Genomic DNA, 21324 nt, shown 5'->3' with positions numbered 1-21324 from the left:
AACGAAAGAATGGATTTTAATACGTTTTTTTTCTCAAATATGAATGCTGTTGAATACAGAAAAAGGAAATTAATAGGTATACTATCAAGACAAATACGTGATGGCTATATCAAACTGGCATGTGGTCATACTATATCTATTGATTGAAATAAGATACAATATCAAAGGCCCAGGTAAAAGTACAATAAGCGTACAAGTCGACTTTACACATATCAAACAACAACATGGTCTTCTTTTTGATGTAAAGAAATGAATGAAGCAAAACGAATATAGGCTTATTTCCCCTGTGTCCATTAGAAAGATGTCACCCACATGTATTAAATGAAAAATATTAAATAATGAAATGTATCCAGAAACCTGACTCCTTAAGTTAACTTTAGTTTTGATTAAGGGTTTGTTTCCTGTCTGTCACTTCTTGAGTGCCTTATACGCGTTGACCCTAGTACTTATAACGCAGTGTTTCATGTTTCAACTACAGGGTTAGCATTATATGAATTTCTCTCGTAGTTTCATAGAAATGCATTTGAACCTTTCTAGGAAAAAATATAGCATTTTAGAGCATTGCTTAATCAGCGTAAAAATATGGCTTACATTTTCCTCCCATCTTTAAGAATTATACCAGAGGGATTCTGCAGGGACCAAACACCAAACTCGTTAAATCTTGTTTTCGTCCTTGCGTACACAAATTCTGAGCTGTTACCATAACTGGTCTAACGTTCCCGAGCATAATTTATTTGAGTCATAAGGCAAGTTATATTTTTGCATTTAATTGCCTTTTAGTTGTTGAAGCTGATTTAATCCATAAACAGAACAAGATTTTAAGAAAATGGCTTAAACTCATAGTGCAATTATTAATACAGGTTTGGACAAGATTGAGGTGGTATATCTACCTTAGTGACCTCGTGTTTGGCTAACAATCTAACGGCGATGACCAACGCATCTATTTCAAAAGATGTATCTAATGTGGTATGTCTGTGGTTTGCATGTATTGTTCGTTTCCCGTTCATTGCCTTCTTTACCTTATACATGTTTGCTACTTAATCTGTACCTCTTGTTTCCACTGTAGTAATGACCCTGATTACTGAACGTAAAATTTAGTTTTGAAAGTGATGACAGTAAATTTGTAGTCACATTTAATTTTAGGTTTGATGTGTCACATTAAAGGGACTAGACACCAGGCCCCAATTTCTCTTCTTAAGCTTAACAGGTTTAAGTTGCTTATTTCAATCAGCCAAAATACATACTTACAGTGAATTTTCATAAACGAAAAATGGTTTATTGTGATAATCGTAATGACAATTCCTATCGTAAATATTAAAACATTTAAAGGAGTATATAAAACGCAAAATATTGAAAGACAAAAATAGTGGGTTTAGCTTAATCCTGTTATAAGAGACTTAAGAAGTTTCGAGAAATTGGGGCATGGTGATACATTTGCAAGGAAAATTAGAATTGTTAAAATCATGCATAAAATTGACATATACGCATTATAAACTTGGAAACCATTATGTGCTAATTTTAAACGGATTAACTCATGCTGAGACAACTATAACCAAAAAAATAATCAGGAAAAGAACAATTCTAGGCTTGTCTTGTGGAAATAATGTTTTTGCCGATTTGGGGCCATCAAGTGTCAAGCCTCTTAAACATGTTTCAGTCTGCAAAGATATGTTTCCACGTTATTGAAATCGTTAGCTTGAGTTCCAAGGGCATACTTGTCAACCTTCTATCGAGATTTCACACTCATGGAACAATACCCTGCAAACAGTGATACAATTTTTGCTTTTCCCATCGAATATTTCATTGTAATCCATTAAGCACACGACGCTTTTCCAGACATAGCTTCAATTTAACGAGATGAGTGCTTCACTCTTTGTACTTCAAAAGATATATTTGAGCACTAATGTAGTTAACATTTCAAGTTCATTTCTAACTATCGAAGACATCGCCTTTATACGACCAACGAATCACTACAGTTAAATGCCAAATCACTTGGAAATGTATATACATCTAAATATGCGTACTTGGTTATATGTATATCACGGAATGCTTTTGCAAAGCAAAAACTGAAAACATTATTTACCACCAGTTGCTTAAGTATGAAGGATATAACCCGACCTTATTTCAGTTCATTTGTTTGACATATAGGTAATATGTTGCACATTACCAATCCATAAACCAGCCCTTTTGGTAACATTATGAAATATGCTTAAAGACAAAATTACTACTACTGCTGCAACTGTATGGTATAAACAGAAATTTAAATTAGCCGTTGTCCCCCCACCAATTTGCATTCTACAATTAAGCATTGGAAATACGTTAACAATACCTAAAACCCGTTTTTGATGTCATTTATAGTTCAAGAAATATCCTTGTATGACTTACCAACTCTAACCAATTATAATGCAGAGTGTTATAAATAACTTTCTGGACCTAATACAATGTAATATGGGGGTGGAAGGCGAAAAAACGTGTTTTACAGTTGCATTCTGATGCATGATGTGTTAGACGAATGCACCTTGTTATAGGTAATACTTATTTACGCTCATATATTGCTTTTACCTGTATCATTTATAGATAATTATACCTAAGTCAAAAGTTCTATTGGAACAGATGAATAACAAAAACTATATAGTGCATTATATAGTGCTACAGAATTTAGAAAGAAATCAAAAACAAAATGTGTTTCTGAATGAGACGCTTTTTATATTGACGTTGCTAACGTAATATCGTAAGATCGAACGCACTTTGTCTGTCAACTATTAACAAACTTTTATATGTGCAGACTAAAGAAATAACTAAAATTAAAATCGTAGGTTTTCTGAGTCTCACTTCGTATTGATGATGCTAAGGACGGAGCCATGATACGGTAAGGGCGTTACCTGCCAGGCGTTTGACAACCATGTACATGAATGTGATCGGGTAAAATACATGTTTCAATTCGTATTTAAACTCGATGTCTACAAGCAGGCATTAGAGATGAAAAACATAAGTTTTAATGGCAAAACATGAAACAGAAAATAAAGAAAACATGGAAAAGCTCAACTCATAATGACAGAAACAAACAAAACATAAACTATAGAAAGCTTAATTGAATTTATAATGACACCACCTGTATAATGCAGAAGAGTAAATTAGTTCAACATTACGGTTTTATCAAACTACTTTACCACCAATACATATCGGATTATCAATTTATTAGTATGAAGACTTCTTCAAAATTCGGCCTAACTCGCCAATGAACATATTTGTTTTTAATTTGTGTGCATGTCTACACCAAGTCCTATTTTGTTAGCTTTAAAGTAATTTCTGTGTGATATTAGAAGAAAACAATTCCTTTCCATGCTCGTGATGCTGTTTTCAAATGTAAATGCAATCCGGAAGGAATTTTTTAGAAAGCTTGCAATATATTTAAGTGTGAACCTTAAGTATCATCGTGTGATTGAGACTTTTTTTGTGTTATTGTAAGGCAACTCCTTCTAGCCCAGACGTTCGCGGTATGCTATTTCCAAGAAAATAAGAACCGGGAAAGCAAACAACTGTATAGTGGGCGAAATCGAAATAACCGTGTCAGATCAACCCTTTATGTGGCAATCGTTAACTCCTGTTTTTTTTATTAAGCCACGAGACGATCAGGCTGGAAGATAAGCTAAGATATAATAAAAAAAACAAGAATTCTTGATTGAGGACTTAAATTGTAATAATAATACTTTGTTCTCAACCCTATATGAATAGGGACACGACTGTGGTATTTTCGTTTTCGTACCTGTTATGGTCCTTTACAAGCTTTACTATTTCCTATATGTTTTGCAATATAAGTTATTCAATGTTTTATGTCGCTCAAGTTCAAGTTCAATTTCAATGTCTCTATTTCCTAGAATTTTATCTTTTTGAGGTATGTTATGTCATATGTCGCTCAAGTTCAAGTTCAATTTCAATGTCTCTATTTCCTAGAATTTTATCTTTTTGAGTTATGTTATGTCATATGTCGCTCAAGTTCAAGTTCAATTTCAATGTCTCTATTTCCTAGAATTTTATCTTTTTGAGGTATGTTATGTCATATGTCGCTCAAGTTCAAGTTCAATTTCAATGTCTCTATTTCCTAGAATTTTATCTTTTTGAGGTATGTTATGTCATATGTCGCTCAAGTTCAAGTTCAATTTCAATGTCTCTATTTCCTAGAATTTTATCTTTTTGAGGTATGTTATGTCATATGTCGCTCAAGTTCAAGTTCAATTTCAATGTCTCTATTTCCTAGAATTTTATCTTTTTGAGTTATGTTATGTCATATGTCGCTCAAGTTCAAGTTTAATGTCTCTAAAACTTGTTTATCCTTTATTCATAACATCTGTGGTGTTCAAAAGAAAATGAGGATAACATGCTTAACTGCAGTTGAGACTTGAATTTTATGCGTATAACGTAAACATATTTTATTACCTTAAGTGTATTAGTACCTTAAGTATGTGTTTCACCAGACAGAATTTGTTACAGGATTTGTTTCAAGTTCAATATGATGTTCGTCCTTGACTAGACTGTTTTTGATAAAAGTGGACAAAAACATGGCAAACCCGTTGTCAGCCATAATTCTAAACACATTAGTTGGCATCAATAAATAAAGTGAAATAGATGGAATATAATTGAAGTTCCGTTATGTAGAAGAGTTGCTATGCGACATGAACAATATTTATGCAAAAAGTCTGCTAGCCAACAATTAACAACCCTGTTTTAAGATACTTTAACTTTTGATGCATGTTTGGTCTATTTGTGCTGTTCTGTTACAGAACGTTGTTTGTCTCTTGTTGATGTATGCCAGGACGTAATATTATGCCTTTGATGTATACAAAATTATTTAGTATACACCCCATGTACACGGCTGATGCCTAACAAGGGACTTAACCAGTGTCCCTCAGCGAACGAAATAACACACACGGACATCGCATGCATCAAAGGAAATTTAAATGTTAAATTATGTGATTCTTTATAGCTTTGCCTAAATATATCTCCATACGTCTGGGGATTGACGTTGGGAGACAGCACTCACTGTCAGGGAACAGTCCGTTGGTAGACAGGTCGATTTCCAGCTGAAGAATGATAACGAAACTTGGTTATTACAGTGTGAGATAGTTAGAAAATATATTAAATCGTTGAAATAACATTGAAGTCATGTTCAATCAATAAATTGTTTAATACAAATATTGTGTTCGTAATGATCTTGTACGAGAGCAAGTTAAAGCATTCAGCTTTGAATATTCGTTTAACAAAAATAGGACTACCATTTCTCTAGTAAACGGTTTTGATGTGTCAAGTTTCCAAAAACATTATTTTATGTAATATGCAAACACTCTTTTGATATCAAAATATTATTTGAGACTTAATCTGTTTCACTTATAAAACTCCATATTTCACCAAAAACATTTAAGAAATTATGTAAATAGATGGACTTATGTATAAATGACTTTTATGGTCTCATCAACGGTTCATCTAGAATAGTTTTGTTACGAAACACAATCAGAACTGAATTTTGTTTATGATACATTATTTGCATAGTTTCCAAACAAGAAAAACAATTTTCTCTGACGCCTTGCATAAACAAAATACACACTCCCACACAATTATTGTTCGATAAAACTTAACAATGAGAAATTAACCATATTAACTGACAATTAAACGTCTGTTAGTGCATTATTATACCGTTTCAAATGTTTATGATGCATAATAAGGAGTGTTCTCTTAACATTAAAGATATATCATTTTCACTGTGAAAGGTTGTAGACATGGAACATAAATTATGCTGTCCATTTGTCATGATATTTTGCTTGTCTGCCCTAAGATGCCATTACGCAATTGGTAATGTCAACCACGGGAAACAGTCCCTATCAACAGTCTATATCGAGTTCGAATGTACGTATTTTACTTTTGTGTTAAAAATGCACTTGAAGCTTGTGGCCTCATGGGCAGATTAAAACTGATTTATATTTTAGAATCATGGATAATGAGCAAAAAGGAAACAGGCCCCGAAATTTCGAACCTTGGCACTCGTTCACGTTTGAAAGGGTCAGAGATATATAACGTAAAGAGGTAAATGTAAAGAAAATAATTGTTGCAATGATTAAAAATCACCAACAGTTCAATATAAAGCTCTATTATAGATAGAATGTAAAATTACTAATGTGAAAACAAAATTAAATTGCATCGTTGCTAACATAAATTCTGTGAACGAAAATGTTTAAAGAATACGACTCACACACTAGCTTAGATGACCTGCAGTAACATTTTGATGATATAGAATGGACGGAGTAAATGTAACGAACGAGCCCTTCTTCGTCAATACAATACTACTTCAGGTCATCTCACTATAACAAGGGGGTCGCCAGGCATCCTAACTATTACAACTGCTTCCTTATTGGGTGACACATTTTAAACTCAAAACCTGGCACAGGAAGTATCTATCGGAAGAGTGTCAGTAGGCGGACTTTTAAACATCCGCGAAAGTTGAAATTCTCAATGATTAAGCCTAGTACTTAATGATTGCCTATGTGCAAGTTCATTGATTGAACATGTAGCTTGTATTCTAAGTTATATTGGTATCCTTTTTAAAGCATACTGCTTACAGTTAACTTATCTGTAAAATAAATCATAAAAAACACGTCATTAGACGTAATGTTATTTTATATAAATAGTTTGTAATTATGCACCATACTTCAACAAAAAGCCGACTTGAAATGACCCATCTGTAATATTAAAATGTCTGTTGTTGTTTTTTTTACATTTTCCTTTTCTGCCAATAAAACCCTTTCTATCTATTTCAAAATAATTTTAATAATTTTAGGGTCACAAGCCACATACTATTCACATATTTGTTGGTCAGATACCTCAAGTCCATTTATATCAGGATCAAGCTTTAGAACACTCTTTCCTTTTGTATAATTGTTTATGTCATAGAAGAAGAACTTTATTCATTTTCAATATAAACACCATATATGTTCGAATGAGGTCAATAGATGCCAAGTATCAAACATTTCATCACTCACTAAGCCAGTCATATAATTCCGTATGAACAGACGTAAATTGAAACATATGCTTTGATATAACTTATACATACTTATAAAGGTGTTCAATTGTACTGATCATTTTAATCATTATCAGTTATATTATACTCGTAATAAAATAACATAATATTACATACATATTTCAACGCGTTACATAACGAACGCAGAATTATAAACCTACTTTTCTGCCAAGATAAGAAGATCCAATCATTTAACCATGCTAAAAATTCTTATCTTGCCCACAGGCGAAGATAAAATGCCCATATGGAACTCCTTTTTAATGTCCACCACATTGTAGTTACCTCCCTTGTTGAAGACTGTCGTCTGTAGCATTATGGAAACCATATCTTGTGGCTATATTTAGAACGCTAATTATTTATTTCTCGCTTCAAATGTCACCATAAAACAGTTTTCACGCACCTTTTAAGAAATAATGCTTCACTCTCCTTAGAACTATTCAAAGACCGATTTGACTATTAACATAATCTGAATCACTGCGCGCATATCCATGATAACCACGAATTATCGCATATCCATACACAATATTTTTCACTAAGCACAAATGAGTTCCAGCAAAAATTCATTTTTTTTATTAATTTTGTTTAACTGAGGTGGGAGAAAAAGCATCTACCATAGCCGCTCGTGTAAGATAGGTTCATCCCGACCCTCGCGCAGGGTGTTTTGCGGAAACTAGGTAAACCTCGTTTCAGCAAAACATCATACGCTCGGGTCAGAATGAACCTATCTAACACTCTCGGCCATGGAAGATACTTATAATCCTAAACAGAAATATATAAATCATATTTAACAATATACTAAAGAATATATAATTATAATTTTAAAAAGTCCCATTCATTCATTGATGAGATTGAAGCAACATCATTATTATTTTTGACAAGGTGTAGGCAGTAAAGCCACAGAGTAGTGATGTTTAGATATAGCTACACAAAGCAACCTCATCAAGTGTCTCTATATTTTATAGTCCCATGGGGTTTTCTTTCATTAAAAATGGTTTATTTTTGTAATAAAGAAAACGTTAGTAAAGTCATTTTGCACTCAGGCTCGGGAGAAAACAATCGCCATACTATGACTTTAGATACCTTACATATGCCAAAGATAGTTTATCCAGGAACGGCTCCAACACAGTACAATGCTTCATAGACACGCCCTGTTGCCAAACATTTGCTGTGATCTTATTTAAGACACACTAAACAAAGCCTACCAGACACACAACAAGAGTCATACAGGCCAACACACACAGAATACATTGAACCTATTTAGATTAGAGCAATGAAACAAAAGATTTCATGATTTGCAATAAAATTCACGATTTTTTCAATGCATTATCAATAATGTTGTTAAAACTGCTGTGTGTGTGGGGGGGGGGGGGGGAGTTGGGGGAGCGGGCCAAGTATCTTGCGATGCTCAGGATTTTTTTATTTGTAAAACCAAGCAATTCTTTATTTACATTAACAAGTACTCCGTTTGCCTGAGTCAAATACTAGCGTTGATATAAGACATCTGTCAGTGGTACTTTTTTCGTTTGGCGTTAAATTAAGTTTAATATCTATCTTCAATAAAACGGAGATAAATATACCAATAATGGCAACAAATGTTTCTTCATAATTGATAATATATGTTAATATTTACATCTATTTACTTATACGTGCATGAAAACAGGCCAAATAAATTATTCATTTTTAAATATGCAATTTAATTCAAAACTTTTATATAATTTATGCAATTGTTGATTGATGTTATAATATGGGACAGATCGACTATAATTCATCAAACTGTAGTTGAAAGAGTGCAAATAATCAAGGTTAATGTTAAACGGTGTATTTAGCCTTATTAGACGTTTTACGCCACTCGTCCTTCGAACAGCCTTGCAGTAACCATGCTAGACCGTAAACAAGGGTAAAACAAGATGCAATAGAAAACAGTTATTAAAGAAACCACTGCTGTTTCAAACCCTCAAAAATATCAAATCATGGAAATTCATGACAATCGAAGCACAAACCTCACTCCGCCAAATACACAACAAATTCACCAATTAATGCTCAATGCACTTCTTAAGTAAACATTTATGTAAAAAGGACAATTAATGACCTTCATTAAATTTTAAAAAAATGCGGTTCGGCCCGGGTGAACATACGCTGTGATGTGGCGACATTCACTTAAATGTGTTTATGATGCGATCTTTTTAAAAAACTGAAAATGCGTAGTATGACATTACTTATTGGTAATCCAGCAAATAAACTGTTATGTACTTAAATAGTTTTAATCAATTTTTGGACTATTTTCTTGGCGATACATTAAAACGAATTGTCGTAAATAGGGTTATATGAGGGTCCTCCAAGGAATGAGAACATTGCAATTTAATTAAGTTAAATATGTTTATTTCATTTTATAAGCATATCAGAAACAACAAAACTGTTGATTTCGGTGGAATTTTATTTCACACGTGATCAATAGAACAGTATATATTATTTTGAAACATATTCAATCTTCCACCAAAAAAACAAAAATTCAGTAAACTCCTGAATGTTTTATTTTATAGTTGTTTATTTCTAATACTGGACTCTACTACTGTCGCGAACATCGCGGAATACAGACTTTATTTTAATATGAGTTAGTTAAATATACAATACTTTTGAGATTGATTCTTATGTTATACAGATGTTATATGGTTATCATTTGTTTAAACTTTAATTTGTATTATCTTAAGCTTTTTACAATATTACAGTAAAATCGTTTAAGTATAACATTTTTCATTTGCACCGTTGATCTTGTAATTAATCGCTATGAGTCTACCGGTGCTATTCAACGGTGTCATTGCTCCAGCGGAGTCACGTATAACACATGAATTCGTGCTACCCACAATACTCGTGAACTTCATGTTTGTTTTGGCGGTAAATAATAGTATAAAAGGCCTTTGTTGGGCGTTTAGGAAAGAGTTAAAAAAAGGTAGAATTAAAAAGAGTTAAAAAGGTGAATTAAAAGAAAGTTAGAATTAAGAGTTAATTTAGAGTTAAAAGTACATTGAAAGGAGTTAAATAAAAGGAATTTTAAAAGGTTTTTAACATCGGACTATCAATTATAAGTTGGATTATACGACAAATTGTTGGATTATAATAGTAAGAAAGAGTTAACATCTGTAAATAAATTCATTACTAAAGTCTTACTATTTACTATTTAGGACATTTACTGTGAATTGTTATTGGAATTAAAATTGTTAAAACTGTATAAATAAGAAAGAAACTGAAAATTGTGTTTGTGGTCTTTCATAAAGTTAAGACCTAAAATCTAATGTGGCTGGAATAAAAACACCGCCACAACTACAGAACTAAGTGATGATAAATGATCAACTGTGCTTCGCTTCTTACGGAAGCCATTTTGTTCATCTACAATTTTACAACTATTATCTAACCATTGAGAAAGTCTCTCATTGAGGACAGAACAATACAACTTATACATGGTTGGAGCAAGATTAAGACCCCTTTAATTCAGTGGTTCCCTTTGGTCAGCCATACCTGGCTTAGGAATTGGGTTCAGAACCCCCTTGCCCCAATCTGACGTAGTTTTGCCCTTTTGGTAGCAGAGATTAAAGAAAATGTGTAGAAATGATATTGCAATATCATTTTTAAAAACCTCATATGGAATTATATCAAACCCCGGAGCGTTTTGCTGCCGTGCCTTTTCAACGGCTTTACTGACTTCAAAAATACAGATATTATTTTCAAAATCTCCACCATTTAAACCATTTATAAGTGTATCATTACAACTCTTAACTGAGAATTCATTGTTTAGTAAGTTACTAAATTTACATTTCCAGTGATCTTAAACTCTTAAAGCATCATATTCTATAGATCCATCATTATTAACAAACTCCATAGGTATTCTGGGCATCTTTTTACTTGCAACATCAATTTTTCCAATAGTTTTCCAAAATGTATTTGAATCGATTTTAACAAATTCAAGCAACTCACACGTACAAAATCTTCAAGGTCGTCTTAAAAGATCTATAAGTGGCTTTAAGCCAATATTTTTCATGTACACATACATCATTCCATAACTCAATTAGATATTCTCTCCACCAAGGTTTGTATAAGTTTCTTTTCTTATTATTAACATAGCTCAGAGACACTGTTTTCCTATGAGGCACTCTATCAAACAATTTAACCTTTATCAGTGAGCACAGTGATGGATAGGATTGATCCATGTTTTCTTGAGTTTGAAGGTTTTGTTCTAAAGAGTTTACAGTTTTAAAAAGCATCTCACATACATCACCAGAAAATAAATCATCTGGAATACTTTTTGCCCGAAATATGACATTATCTGCATGAGGCTGAACTGAAATTGGCACACCGGATTCCCTAACATAGGTCTTATCAAAATCATATTCCCAAGTTAGAAATGAGTGATCTGGAATACCTATAAACCCGTGCATTTCTGCCTTTTGTACCAGTTCCCTGGCTCGCATTACTGAAAAATTACTAAAGAGGTGTAGCTTTTCATGGCTCACCAAACAGTAATCTACTACAACTACAGAACATCCCTGGGACCGAATACATGTAAAATCATCTTTCAGGCAGTCCCTTCCATTTAACATGGCAAAGTCTACATCAATTAAGAATTTCAAGAAATTAAGAAATTCAAAGCATTTCACTATAGCTGTTGCAAGTATAATCTATTATATCTCTTTGTGGAGGTACATCTACTTCCTCAATAAAATCAGGGTAATTCACCACAACGACCATTGAAATCTCCAAAAATACATATCTCGCCTTCATTCTGGTATTCATACAGACTTGATAGTAGCTTGTGATAAAATGTGTTAGCAGCAATTAATCGTGTTGATGCTTTTGGAGGTAATTTACAAACAATACAATAAACAATTGTTTGAAAACTTATGTTTAAGATAAACCCATAAAGGGATCTACCACAGATAGATCATATTCAGCAAAACTGGCATCTTTTACAAATAGACCTGATCCGCTTGAACCTGACCAGGCATTAACATGAATGTCATCTCTATTATTTCCAAACCATTTTTAGCCATTCAAAAATATTTGTTCATTACATTTCCAATGTGATTCAGCTTTTCCTACAATATCTAAGTTAAGACTATAAATACATGCTGCTCTTTTCTTAAAATGATCAGAATTACAATCATTTTTAAAACCATTTACATTCCAAAATCCAAATTTAAATCAAAATGTGTTTCCTCTTCGGCCTTGACTCTGCTCTCTGCTGCCACCACGAATGTTGCCACGAGCTTGTCCACCATTTCTTCAGCCCAACGACCCTGGTTGGCACTACGGCCATTGTAAACATTGGATCTGGAAGATGAATTATTTGCACATTCACTGTTAGCACTAAGATTTTCACCTCGGAAACCACCGTGATTGCCATTACTATAAGGTTGTCGGTTTCTCGTACCCTCATTCCTATTGTTGACCACTCTAGTACCCTGGACCCAAAGGTTGGAATGCCCATTGTTGATCGCGTTCATAATAAGACGCATGTTTGATGCAAGCTGCCGTTCTTCTTTGGTCTGATCGCTGTAGATAAATACTTTTTTTGTAGAAAAAGAGTCTTTCCAAGCAGGTTTTTCGCCATTATAATAAGACTTTTATCCTCGAGACTATTGCATTTTGCAACTACCACCCCAGGTGTGGTATCTGACAAAGCTTTTTTCCGCTCCACCTTGACTAGGTTTACGTCTTTCAGCCGATTTTTGAGCAAATCTAATAATTTTCTGTCAATATCTTCTGATTCATTAAACAGAAGGTTACGTATGACAATATTTAATTTAATATCTTCGGTATTAGGATTGTTAAGAGGGGTTTTGTCTATTTCCTCCATTTTTTTCATTTAATCCTTCAATTTCACTTGATATTTCTTTACATAAATCTCCAATTTTATTATCCATATTTTTCCTCATTCTTGACATTTCTGAACTTATACGCTTATCGAAGACCTTTGTGATTGCCTTGTTCAGTTATACGTTTTTCTGAGTCTGAGATCCTCTCTTTTTACATGTCAATGTTACATTGGCTACAAATATAGGAATGTCATTTTACCATATTGTAAAAATCTCCGAAGAAGTTTGAGATTAATCGGTTCAAACCAGCTTTTGTTGATTGTACGAAGGCATTTAATTTTAAGTTGCGATGCATCATATGTCATAAACTTATTATGAGTCAGAGGGAATTTGTTTAATGCTATAAAATTTATTTATGCAAATATGACATTAAGAAACAAACTTAATAATTAAATAAGAAATGAAGATTGTAAATGATGCTTAGGTCTAAGGCAATTTGGAAAAAAACAATGCCGTTACAATAAGTATGCAGCATTTCTAAAAAACCTCCCTTACATAAGAAACCATAATACACAAATGTCCATACCTTTCGACCTATTTTAGAAATATGTATGTCTTGGTAGAATTTAATCTTAACTTCCGTCATTCACAATACTTTTTAAGTAACAGTTAACAAGTCTTGAACTAATTTTCAGATTCAGTTATATAATTTTATCATCAGCACCAGAAACAGATATAACATAACCATATTTATTCCATTGACACTATTCAGCATACGTTTCATTGCTATTGGTTTATAACTGTATATACAAGAACGAACAAAGCTCAATACAATATTTTTTTGTATTTTCATTAGTTCAAGGACTGAAGGATGGGTACGGGCGAATTTCTCTGAAGTGTCCACATCATTAACGATAAGACTCCCATATGCACGTAGATAAACGATAAATAAGCAAATGTAACTTACTAAAACGTTTTATTTCCAATATTGAATCGTGTAAGAAGTTCCATATTGATTTCTAATTGAGTGTTAGTATTTGTTCCATGTGCCTTTAAACAAGATTGAGATTGGCAAGATTCCAGAAAATATCCCAGCAACTGGGCTTGTCTCCGTAGTTTCCGTTGTAATGTATGGGTACCGTGTTTGTATATAATTGTTATGGCACCAATGATATAAAGTAATAATTTCGAACGTAAATGTATGCCCAATCTCATTCCCGATAGTGGTGGCAATATAACAATCTTTACCTTAAGTTTCCATTATTTCAAACGGAAGCGATTATATGAATGATATCCACATTGGGTTAAGTATCAAATGAGGCAGCTAGTGCATTTCATTTATTTTTTATTGTCTATACCCTGTGTAGTTACCGCTATCAAGTATAACAATGGTTGTTGGTTCGATCAGCCATATATCAATTTATAGAACAAAAGAACACATACTTCACTGGAAATTGTGTGTGAGTTCGTGAAATAACCCTATTCGGAGAAAAAAACGTGGAGCTAGAACCCGGCGATTTAATATTGTTGTTATTTAGCTTGATATTCATTGCCCGGTTTTTATGAAAAAATAATGCAAACATTAAATAAAGCAGAACAAAGGGTAAAGACAGTTAACGAGGAAAGAATGTACGGAAATCAGTGTAGCGGAATGATTGAACTCATAAAGGGTATACTATTCTTCCTCCATATTGTACTTTGAGTGACAGGGACATACAAGTAGGCGAACATAAAACTATGATCCTATGTTTTTATTACACTTTGGTCCTATACGCACAACGACCAACATTCAACAGCCACTCAGCCATTTAAACACAATGCCACATTAGAACAAACACACATTTTATGAATATAAAATATATCTTTATCAATAATAATTGGGGTTACTCGGGTCAGTGTCATACAATAGAACACGTGGCACTATGTGTATGCGTACCTGTTGTTGTCCATACAAATTTATATACAAATTATTATATACATTTTCACATTGGTATTCGACATCTAAAAGTTCAAAAAAAAAGAGATCAAACTGAGCTTTCAAAACAAAAATATGTTTAGGCAAAGTGCTATAAGTACTATAAACAACAAAGACGTATATCATATATACACACATACCTCTTAAGTGTCCATTAATAAAAAGTATTGTGTCTGTTTTACTATTTTAAGAATCCTTTCTTGTCAAACATCTTCTCCATAAACGCGGACATTTTGTTTATTACTGCGAAATCAAAATGACGTCGCTAGCATATTAGCTCAGTATCAGTTCAGTGATAAAAAATTGAAAGAAAATAAATGCTTCAAGCATCTTAATTATTTCTTTAAATTATCCTCTTAGAACTGACCCAAATAGCACAATTTATCTAGCATCCGGTTATCGGCTGTACGTTCACGCAAGTGACGGGATAAAATAGTTTGCAAGGTCATAGGTCGCAGTCGAAGATGTATCACAACCCGAGTGCACGATATTTTACGGAAACGAGGTAAAGCGAATATTAGGAAACATTTATATTTAACGAAAATTTCGTCTTCGTCTGAAATCAACGTTCGTGACAAGACGTTTTAGAGGCTTAAGATTATTTAAATTACAAACATCAGATGAATTACGTCCAATCTATATGGATATGAATTACATAAGGGCGACGTGTATTCGTTCAAAATGCTTTTGGATTGAAACATTTGTGAAAGATAAGGATTGTGTGACAACGATCTGCAAAAAGTAGTCCTCTACACGTGTTTTATAATAACAAGTCGGTGAAATCTTCCTTGGCAGAAATGACCGGATATTCAGGATTGGCGTGGGGGGGAATATATTTCTCACACCTCAGATAAGTAGATCCAAAAAATTAATCAGCTAGAAGTTCTTATCTTTCCCACGGGCAAAGATAAAACAAGTACCAGTATGAAACTCCTTTTTAATGGTCATCACCTTGTAATTACCTCCTTTGTTGAAGACTGTCGTCTGAAGCATCAAAGAAACCTTGTCTTGTGGAAATATTTAGAATGCTTATTAAGTATTTCTCGCTTAAAATGTCACCATAAAAACGTGTTCACGCACCTTTTAAAAAGTAATGCTTTACTCTCCTCAGAACTATTTAAAGACCGATTTGACTATTAATCTGAATCACTGCGCGCATATCCATGCCTACCACGATTTATGAAATATCCATATTCATTTATTTTCACTACGCACGAAAGAATTCCAGCAAAAACAAATACACTTTTACTTTCTTTTGTTTAAATGAGGTGGGAGAAAAAGCATCTACTATAGCCGCCCGCGTAATCCCGACCCTCTCGTAGGGTGTTTTGCGGAAACTCGGTAAACATCGTTTCCGCAAAACACCCTACCGTTGGGTTGGGATTAACCTATCTAACACCCTCGGCCATGGAAGATACTTATAATCATATGTCGCGGATAGCTTTCTCCGCATGTGTTGTAATATTATTCTTATTTTGAAATTAGGTATGTATCGCAAAACGCCTGAAAAGATATACATACATACATACAATAATGCTTGTAATTTTACAATGTCAAAATTTATTCATTTGAAATAAATGCTAATATGTCAAATAAAATTCGTTTCACCTGTTACGTCTTGAATTTAAGTTAATCATAAATTTAAATGAGACAGATGCAAATTTTGAAAGATGCATTAATTTTGCTGATGCGTCATGCGTACATCACTGCAGGTTTCTGTTCTGATTTACCCTTGACCATGTGATAAGTTGATGGTTCATATGGAATACCAATACTCTGATATTTGTAATGTACTATTTCATTGACAACACGTGTGATGGTACATTTTATAGTTAAATAAATCAAAAGAAATGGTGGTTTCTGGTTGAAAACTCGTGTGTATGACTTTGAAAACTAGCTTCTAACGTTATCGTTAACTATTTGGCTTGTCCCATTATGTATTATTATCATTCAAGAAATCCTACCGACATATATAAGAATTCTGAATGCATTAAGCCAATATTAGTTTTATATTAATTGAAACGGTCTATGTGAAGCGAAAAAAGTGTAGCGAAAGATTTGCAGCTTTAGCAAAAGATGTGTAGCAAAAGAATGTGCAAAACTTATGCCAGAGTAAATGGTACATACAAATATTTGGCCATTATATCTTAGTTCAAATTAATTACGAAAATACAAACTGTAATACATTTATCAAAACAGAACAGAACAGAACATATTTTATTACACGTAATCTATCATAAATATATCAGCATTACAATTATATTATCTATACTTTATCTTTAAAACTGCATTTCTATATTTTGTATTGTAAGTATCTTATCACCAACTACTATCCCTTCAAAGGATAACCCTTTGATATAGGATTACCAGGCTATTAATGGGCTGTATAAACTGATTAGCTAGTTTGTTCACCAGATCCCTTAACCAGCTTTGCCCTTCCTTCTGAACAACAGTTTGTGTTTGTTTATTTGTTTTCTCTTTAAACTGAATGTTAAACTGCATTTGTTTTCTACATATTGAGCATTATAAAGCCTCGGTCAAGTTCAGTATTACATGTTCGCACATTAAACTAAATGTAAAGAGAGTGAATATTGCATGCAACAAACGTATGACCCACGAGGGACTATTTCCCACACAATTGTGGACGCAACGCATTTAGATTCGTCGTCTTTATTTCAGTAGTTAACAGGTGCTTTCGATTGAGAGCACTTATGACAGGGGCTTCAGTACCATTAAGGCAACTATTAAATGTAAAGTGAATAAACCGAGTTTAATGATACCGTTTTTTTCAAACATTCAATAAATTTGCTTTGTTTGGAAAAGCAAACAAAAAACGCAAAACAAACAAAACCGACCGTGAATCTTTATAATATAGCTGCATATCCATATTCTAGCAATGAATTGTTTAAATGTCTTGCTTCATTGCGTAACCCTTGAACTTTATTCTACTATACACATGCAATGACAAATGGTCTAAACAACAATTAAAATCCGATGATTAAGAGCAAGGTGAAACTTTAAATCATGGGACATTCGGTACATGTAGTCACATGACTGCAAATGAAAGCAAGGACATTTTATTGATTTGCATTTGATCTCATTTATAGACATGTATTCATATATATATATTAAAAAATAAATTGAAAGTTTGTTTTTGAACAGTATGAACATACATCTACATATACTCATAGACCAATTTGGAGAATAACTAATATTGGCCCAACAATACCATTCTCAACACAGAGAGTACATACTATGTGATAACGTTTGATGTCAATTTGGATTATTAGTCCTTTTTAAATATTTTTTTGACGAGTTGAATAAGATATTTCTTTCATAACCACAGTAAAAATATCAATTTCATATTACCACTGCTACTTAAGTTTCTGTTACTGTATTTTATGTAATTATGGAATTAAAGTAATAAAATAAATTATGTCTTGAACGTATCATTTTTAGTGTAGGTAATAAACGACGTCGTTTATTCACGTTTCTGGGACTTTATATTTTTGCAAAGTATAATTAAATCTGCAATTTAACTCTCATCATTTTCAAACATTGAAAAGAACCTTCTATTAAAGTTTTGGCAACGTGAAACCATACTTAAGGATATTGTGATGCGAATACAGCGAAAATCAGCTCGGAAAGAAGCCGTCTCCGGTGTTTCGCCCTTTGTTGATGAGGTTCGATGCTATTCTCCTTAAATTAATAAAACTTTTAACACAGTTAAAAAAGGAAACATCAATAGTTTATGCGACATCAAATTCAGCGCCACTACGGGTAAAGCATTAATTTCTGAACGTTAGCCTAAACTAAGTGAGATTTCTATAATCTTATGACGACGTAAGTATCCTTTAAAAATAAATTTGCACAAATTAAGTTGTGGTTTTGTCTTCGCACCAAAAACAGCGGGTTTTCCTGGGGTGCGGGGCGTTTGGCGGGGATTTTACCAGCATATCGTCCCCGCAGGCCGGGGGTCTTACCCGGGCTTGGCTGGGCCGAAAGTCAAAGTCCCCGCTTTTCCCCGGACATGGGGACGTGGTTGCAACTGACTTTTGCATAATGATATCGTGATTTTCAGCTTACATTATGCGTTTATTTTTAATTCCTGTAAAAATTGTAGAAAAACTGCTATCAAGTGTTATACCTCTATAATTGTTAACATCAAGGGGATGGTTATTTTGTTTAATTAAGGAACTATAATACCTTCCGTCCATTGGTCAGGAAAAAATCAGGTATGAAGATTGCTTATTGTTTCATTTTCCCTAACGGTAATTGGAAGACAAGTTCCTGAAAAATACAATCGTGACTTTAAAAGTTTTGATTATTACAAAACTGCTCTGAGGCGTCCTTTGATGCGACCGGCATATTATCATTTAACGTTTAAATATATCGATAAAAATCATCACTGCCAACACAGCTATGAATAGCCTTCTTCTCACTAAAGTGCCTCCAAAAATCCTTAGGTTTACAATGTTTAAGTTCTCAATTTCTTTTAATTCATCAATTTTTACATCGACTTTTCGTCTTTTTAATAAGGCGCATATAGGATGTTTTATTTTCACAAAAGTATTGCCTGTAAATTTCATTTTTACAACTATTCTATTTATTGAGAGCTCTTATATACTCGCATTTAACATTAAAACATTCTTCATCAAACCAATCTGCCTTTTTACAAACACCTTGGTCAACATTTGGCTTATCAGTTATAACAGTTGTTTTGCAGAACAAGGGCTCTGCTACAAAGCTAATAACATTGGTAGACTCCGATATACTATCCTTAACATTATCTCGACTATTTAAATGCGCATCATTTGTAATCGAATTGAATAGGTAATTTCGCAATAATATTGCATTGAAAAGTTTCATAAAGCTCATTATTCCAGCGAATGCTTGATTTAACATATTTATGGGAGCTAAATACTAAACTACCCATAATACGCATAGTAAATTAGAACAGGGCGTGATCAGACCATTTGTTGAAAGAACCAAGTGTATCATTCTGGGCTAAATTGAAATGTTTTTCCATTTAATAGTAAATAGTCAATAACACTAGCGCCTGTTGAACATCTATATGTGAAATCACCATTATCAAAATCGTACCATATTCGACTTTCTGCAATATGCATCGAGCATACTTTGCATAAATCTAATAGTCCAATACCATGACCGTTACAAGTATTTGCCGTGAACGACGATCAATGGGCAAATCTGGGCAATAGTCGTCAATGTCAACACTGTATGGTGCGATTATAATTCCCATTGATCCCGTCTCCGACCCCAGCATTCCAATCTTCAAATAGCATAGTCTTTCCAAATAGCTGATACGAACTATTATCATTTTGTTCAATAACAAACAAATCTTCAAGTTGTCTTTTATATTATACTAAATAATGTAAGGTATGCAAATATATGAAATCACAGATATGACCTCAGAGGACACGTAATGTTGATATCCAAGTTCATTTACCATTCTCATTTAATTCCAGAGAAGATACAGTATTGTGATATTAAGTCTTTTATTTCGGAACATAATGAATAGTATGAATTACAGTCACTATGTAAGAAAGATAAACCACCTCATCTGACAGTGATGAGGATAACTTTTCGCAAGGACAGGTCAGAACACTTTTGGAAAAGTACTTTTTTCTGCATCGGACGTTTCCACAATTCTGTAAAGGAAGGTCAATCGTTCATTTTCATCCTATGACCTCCTGACGATGGTTGACAACGTAAATCAATCCAATACCGACGCCTTCAGGGTCATTCTATTCCCATACGTGCTAGACGCGAACTTCCAGCATTGACATTGCTGCGATTACATGGAGAGGCTTGAGATGTGTGCTTATACATTTACGAGTGAATGCTCTATACTCATTATCATAGATTATACTCTATGTTGCCAATATCCGACCTTGTAATTCGACCTCGAACATTTAAAGGAATAAAACATTTAATGAACAGGCAGTTTCGATGTATTCGAATAAATAACGAGGAATTCGCAAATCGGTTGCATCTAGGATGCTAAACATGTGACAGTATCCAGATGTTATGACATGGAAACTAGTCTTAAAGCATTTAAAAAAAATCCATTCGTTTGTTTAGTTCGTTGTCCAACAACACATTAGTTATATTTTTAAGTTATTTTGTGAAACGTTTTCGGATCAAATGAACTGTGCTGAAGGTGAGACCCTGTTGCTGGTGATGGGCGCCCGATGGTTTAGGTGGTCTACCGGTGATGTAGGTGGGCTCCCGGTGTTTCTCTGCACCCGTACATACGTATGCCATTATTTGTCACCGTCGCAAATGGCTTTAGATTCCAAGCTTCTTAGAACATGTATTTTAAATCCCTCAGCCATTTCAGTGCTCTTATTGTTCAGGCGTGTTTTCCAATGTTATTAGCATTTCAATATGTTGGAGCATTGTATGCTCATTGCCCACTACCCTATTAATCATAGATTGCTTTTGTTTCA

This window comes from Mya arenaria, chromosome 8 (genome assembly GCF_026914265.1).
Source record: "Mya arenaria isolate MELC-2E11 chromosome 8, ASM2691426v1".
In the NCBI taxonomy this organism is placed as follows: Eukaryota; Metazoa; Mollusca; class Bivalvia; order Myida; family Myidae; genus Mya; species Mya arenaria.
Note: the sequence above shows the minus strand (reverse complement) of the source record.